Source organism: Anas platyrhynchos, chromosome 4 (assembly GCF_047663525.1).
Source record: "Anas platyrhynchos isolate ZD024472 breed Pekin duck chromosome 4, IASCAAS_PekinDuck_T2T, whole genome shotgun sequence".
Classification (NCBI taxonomy): Eukaryota; Metazoa; Chordata; class Aves; order Anseriformes; family Anatidae; genus Anas; species Anas platyrhynchos.
The window spans coordinates 75,251,772-75,258,493 of record NC_092590.1 but is presented as its reverse complement, the minus strand read 5'-3'; positions in this window follow the sequence as shown (position 1 = coordinate 75,258,493).

Here is a 6,722-nt window from a genome sequence, read left to right as displayed (position 1 = left end):
AGTACCCCAGAAAAAGATTACAGTTTAAATATCCAAATAAAGGCTAACTCAGCAGCAAAACATCAGCCAAATAAGCAATGAGCAATCAATTTGTAAGCCATGCTTAGCCCATCAAAAGGTTAACCAAAGACAGAAAGCAATGCCAAAAGTTTTTCTGCTCATTCCTACTGTGCATCAGACGAACTCTTCAGAAATGAGTTATTATGTTAAACAACTAAAAGAGCAAAGCTAAGGCTAAGAGCTGTGGCTGAACCTCAAACACCCAGACAAGTCCCAGGAAGACAGGCAGTACAACACACCACTCACAGCTGTGATTTGTCTTTGATTCCACCTACCAGTTGTGGTTTAACTCCGTCACAAACTAGATAAAAATGCATTTTATGTAAGAAATAATATTAAGGGATGCCATTTAGGTGCAAAACGGGTCCCTTTAAGGATGGGAATTTATTCTCAAACTCAGTTAAGGACTTCAAATATCTTGAATATATTCTAGGGAATACATGCCTTTCCATTCCTATAATTTAAGCATGTAAACCAGGTTAGTCTAACCCCTTTAATGCCTCTGTCATTTATATTCTGTCCAAAATCTTTAAGAAATCTAAACTTGTAGCGACTCCATGAACTGCAGTGACATATGCATCCTGAATTTTCCACAAGTTATTATGTCAGGTCAAGGTCTCTCTCATCCTGTTGCACCTCTCTGTGTCCCTTAGCTCATCTTTCTCTAATTTGGACAGAAATGCCTCATTTGTAACACTAAGCTTAGTGCCCTTCTGTCTTATTCCCAGCCAGTTCCTACATCTGGATATTATTCCTCTCTGGGTACAGCAAAGACAGTTGTAGCTACTTTCCAATCCTTTGACTAACTACACTTAATTTATCTAGACAAAAATCTGTGTGTCCTTAAGATCTGTGTGTTTCTTTCCAGCAAGTAACATCTTGTCAGTGGAGAAGGGGGATGACCACGGGTGTGTGACACTGTTTCTTTATTGAACATATAGCCTTGGCCAGAATCCTGTTCTAAGTTTCAGAACTTTCAAATGAAACAAATTTGTTTACTGTGGGGGCCTGGAAAAGGCCATCCTGTATGACCCGCTTCCGCAGGAACCTTTTTTCTGACTGTGTCTTTCCTTGTTAGTGTGATAACACACTCTTCTGCAAGTGTTTGAGACATCAAACAGACGACAGGTCATGGTGGTGGAAGTGGGACCTTGTACAGGGAATGGATCAAACAAAAACTTCCGAGTCAGAAGGAATAAAAGCAACCTCTCGGCTCACAGCATAAAGAACCAAATTAAAAGCCTGACCAAGATTTCCTACAAGGTCATCAGCTCTCTCCAATCCTATCATTTAGAGAGAGAGAGAATCCCCCAGCCTGCTTCTTTGGATACAATGGCTGGGCATTGTTTATTTAATGGACCAGGCTCAGACAGTCTAGAGACTAGGGCATGAAGGTGGATACATTGTTTGAGAGCCTGTCAGCCCTAATCCATCAGCCATGACACAGCTATTGCTCAGAAATAAATAAATTATCACAGCACACACCAGTAAGGTGAAACAGTTGGCTTTCCCCTCTATTTCCCAGAGCTCAGCATCAGCTTTGATGTACTTGCTTGCACTCTAGTGGACTGCAGGTATCTTGGGGCTGGGCACTTCAGCAGCCCAGAATTACAGCTAGCTTTCCAACAACACTACTATTGAAAAATTGTTCTTGCACTCAAATCACTGCAAATGGTTGCTGATCATCCTCACAGCACCAGGGTAAGTTAATACTACATACAGGAGAACCAGATGTCTGAATATCCAGGGTTGATTTAAACCTTTAAACACACCCACAAGTTAAATCCCCTGGTTATAGATTTGCCAATGCTCTTGCTGCTCCAGTCAGTAGTTTTGGACACCCAATTCTTGTTTCAACAAGAACTTCCTATTTATGAATCCTTGAAGAGTTAACTAGTAGGTCTACTGAAACTCCTAGGAATCAACAATTATTTCAGAAGACAGGAAGTCATGACACAAAAAACAAAAGATAACAGCAAGCATGTAATGAGCATTTCAGCCCACTACCTGAAAGCTTCTTGAGTGCCCATCCTATCCACGCACCTTTTAAAACACCAAAATAACTCTAAGGCTTGTACTGCAAGCAAGATTGGAAATGGCTTTCACTGAAGCCTGCCCAACACCATAGTTTCATAAACAATCATCCAAGAGGTAAAATGTGCTAATGCAGAACAAGATGGAAATAATTCTGAAATAAATAAATAAATACAGGCCTTCATGAGAAGCACAGTCCTTCTAAAAAGCCCAGGGGTTTAACTGGAATCCAAAATTTAATCTGAGATTTTAGCTGTTTGTTAGATGCATCGATTGCATACATTAAAAAAAAAAAAAAAAAAAAAAAAAAAAAGGTATTTTCTATTCTGATTATTCTGATAACCCTACCAAAAAGGTGCAAGAAAAAAGTCTTTGCCCAAGGCAAAAAAAAAAAAAGTTCTATGAGATAGTCTCCTGTACCTCAATGAGGAATAGATACAAGCCCTGAGGCTTACATGTACCACAATTTATTACTAAACTACAGTACAATTTAAGATTCCCTTCTCACATTTATACTTTAGAGGGAGAACATACACATGCACTTTTTGCTTTGTCACTTCTAAAAAGACCAAAATATTGTCAAAGAAAACATGTTCCGTCTTGTTGAAAAACTTCAGCAACAACTTGGCTCAAGCTGCTTCCTCTGTCCCTACCCCCACCTTCCCCATACAAACAAGATTGTGCCTTGCATTTGGGGAAAAAATAAAATGAGAAATAAAATTAAAGTAAAATAAATAAAAATACTATAAGATGTTCCAAGGAAAGTAATGCTGAGCTGCTCTTTGCTAGGAAGGCATGCATTTCTAGGTTTCCTGACCCTAGCATTGTACCAACTGTAGAAAGAAAAAAATCTGAAATCTGTACAGAAATGTAGTCTTCTGCATGATTAAATAAATCAGCAAATCAGTGAAATGACTTGCTCAATTTTTTATTTTAAGAAACTGCCTGTGAACTGCTTTCCACCAGACCAGATTGCAAGTTCTCTCTGCTAAACAGGAACTTGTCTGTTAACACACTGATGTGTAACATCAACATTAAATGCCATGAGCTTTCACAGTCAGTAATTCCACATCCACTGTGGAAGATGTCATCTGACCATTAACTTCAATGGATATTGGATTAAAGATTTTACTGCATTTAGGTTTCCTTGCTATTTTTTTTCCCTTGAGATTTTTTTTTTTTTTTTAATCTATGAGAAGTTTAGTAAACAAATTATGAACCCCTTCATATACACATTTTGAACATATACAATTCAACAATCCTGCATTATCGTGTACAAAAGCCTAAAATGGAAAATTTAGCTCATGAAGCATGAAGCTGAATCTGAACCTCAAACATCTAACTTATAACTGCTGGTCTTCAAGTTTATGTTAATGCTTTTTCCAGTTAACACTCAATTAAGTTTCATGCCTGTAGAAACGTCATTCATATCATTGTGTTGTAGCTCTCAGTCACGTTAGTAACTATGCTGACAATGTGTCACGTCTGAGGGCAAAGAATACCTCAAACAATAACACACTTGCTTTGGAAATAGGATCTAAAAATCCAAATATATGACATATTTTGACTGCTTATGAAATGCAGCAGTTTCGAAGTAACAAGGTTATATCTTAAAAGAAATAAAATAGCACCCTAACAAAATGACAGATGAATCAGAACTGCCCAGCTCCTCAACACCAACAGAAGTAGGCAACTGAACAGAGCAATCTATGAAATGGCCACAAAAAAAGTCATCCTCATGTTGGCTCACAATAAGGCTTAAAAGTTTTCTGCTTACAACTAACTCCCTATTAATTAATCCAAGAGTATTAACGAACCTTAGCGTTCCTTTATTTTGCTTTCACAAAATAAAGCACAGGACCAAAAAGAAACCCTCAGACTTCTGCTTGCTCCTTCATGTAGGTGCACTTGCATGTTAACTCTGATGCTGGGGTATGCATTAGATTAGATGACAGGGGAGGACCTGAGATCTTTTAGTTTCTCGTGACCTCCTATCCCTTATTCTTCTGCACACAGTCATCATTTATTTTTTTCCTAACAAACCTTTCATTGATTTTGAGGGCATAAAATTAATAGCTGCTTTACAAGGAACACAAAGGGTTTGGTTCTGTTTTCTACTATTTAGATGCCTTGGTAGGACATGAAGCTAAGAAAGGTTAAAAGGATTCTGAACTTTTCATGAAGTGTCCTTTCTGGGTATTCTCTCCCTGTCCGAAGCTGAAGATGAAAGTGTTACAAAATTATTTTTGCAAAAGTATATAACTACTCGCAGTCTGGATCTGTCCCAGAATCCAGAACTGAAAAATGATATTTTCTAGTGACTCAACAGAGTTTTGAGACCAAAGACTACCATCCTGCCTTATTTCAGTGAAACCAAATTGCAACAAAATCCTTAAATTGATTTTCATGTAAAATGTCAAGTTTTTCTTACTTTCATTTGAGACAGATATACAAGTTGGAGTAACACTTTTTTTCAATATATTTTTTTTTCTCCTCTTCTATCTTCTAACTCAATTCCATAGCCTTCAAAAAAATTAAGAATGACTTCCAGTATATGCATATATATGAAACTGAAATATTTTTTCCCTTGCCACCATCTTATTTCATTGCATTATTGGTAGAAGCTGGCTTTCTTATAATGATAAATAGATAACACTATACAAAGTTTTACAAATGCACAAATTGTTACATGACCCAGCACTGAAACACTTTGTACATATGGGACCTCAAGGGCCAAATTGTTCCAGGTAGCACACAGCAGGGAAAAAGGTTCAGCATGACATACAGTTGCACTGTATTACTACTAACCTCTCTGAACTCCCTCTATCTAGTGTAAATTATGAATTACTTTTGTGCTGGTCAGAATGATAATTTGGGAGCCCTATTATCCCCACACAGAGTTTAGTTTCCCATCTGGAAAATAATTCACTCAATAAGTTCTGAAAGGACGTGAAAGAAGAAATAATTTAATTAGTGGTGTCCCTAAGAAGAAAGGTTTAAATATAAAGCTTTCACTATGTTAAATTTGACAGTCTAGCAATATTTCTCTCCAGTTTCAAAAATCCAACACTAATGCTGTGTTTTGTATCAAATGGCCATGTCAGACTCTATAATCAAATCACGCTAATACAGTGTCACATCACAAGTTACCATGTCATAAATCATAACAAAGTAAGAGAATTTTTCACCTATTTTGCATAACAGCAAAGATTCTAAATAAGAAGGGATCAAGCAGGTCACCTGGCATGACATACACCAATTTGCTGGGTTTCATTAATCAGTCCAAATTATTTAATCTGAACTGCTGCTAAAGAGGCATGGGGACAAGTCAACCATGCATTTCTACAACAGTCCACTCTCAAAAGGTCAGTTGCAGCAACTATGCCAACTGTTGTCGTTTGTTTTTAAAACAAACGAAAAACAAAGTCATGGAAACATCTCAGGATTTGGAGTTTATGGTATATCAAATTAATTCCACGTCTGATGGAAAAGATTCATTTTGCTGTGTTTTAGCACAGCAAGATGAGAAGTGCTGGAAGCACTGTGACTGCCACAGGGCAGTTCATGATCTCCACTCCTACCTCTTCCTTCTCCTGAAACCCTCCAATTTATCTCTATCCATTCCACCTCTAGCCTCTTTAAAATGTATTTAACAGTGTTTGAATACATAACTGTCATACATTTTTCTTTCAATACCATCAGAGCCTTAATATAAAGTCAGGAAAACTGTGTCTCACCTGTTTACACACTGTTTGCACCTAGTAAACCAACAATTACTCTAACACCAGGCTCCAGGTGTTACCCACATCATCCATCAGTGGGCAACAGCCTCAATTCAGTCATTTCGCTTAACTTACTACTAATTAATAAACTTATAATTACTTTGTTGAGTATGGAGAGTTACTAATAATAATAAAGAGAAACAACTAAACAACACTTCAGGCAATGCACTTTCTCCCCCTTTTCCCAACTTATCCCCAGTCCAACACCCCTCTTCCCCTCCTCTTGCCTTGTTTTCAGCAGGAGCTATACTCATTCCTTCCCAATCCCTTCTGGGAGGCGATGAGCAGCACAGGAGCCTGGGGACAGCAAGTAACTGCTTCTGTCTATACTTCCTTGCTGCCACTGCTCTTTCCCTTTTCCTGCCCCTATGCTCCAGCATAGGCCACAGTGCCTCAGGGTTTTCCTGGTTCAGCATGGGTCATCAATCCCCTGCAGGCCCTAGTCCCTCAGGGATGTCCCTGTCAGAGATTCCCAACATCCAGGATCCCTCAGGGTGTTCATGTTCTGAGCTAAGTAACCTGCAGGCCTCAGACGCTGGGCTTTACACTACTGTGCAGCACCTCCCCACAACAAGACTCTTTTTCTCCTCCATTTCTTCCCCTCCCCAAGAAACATTTCGTATGTCTTCCCCTAGCAGTTACTGCCTTTTTAAAACACAATCAGAATCCTCTGAAGTTTGGTGTTGGATGAGGTGTCCCTGGCAATTTCAGAGCTAACTAACCCAGCATGGTGTTGTTTATGGCTTCCCCCCTCAAAAGGTGCCCATGCAGCTTCCTCATACGAAATACTGCCATTTATGCCCAACACACCTACATACAATCCCATATGACACTTTCATTTATAAC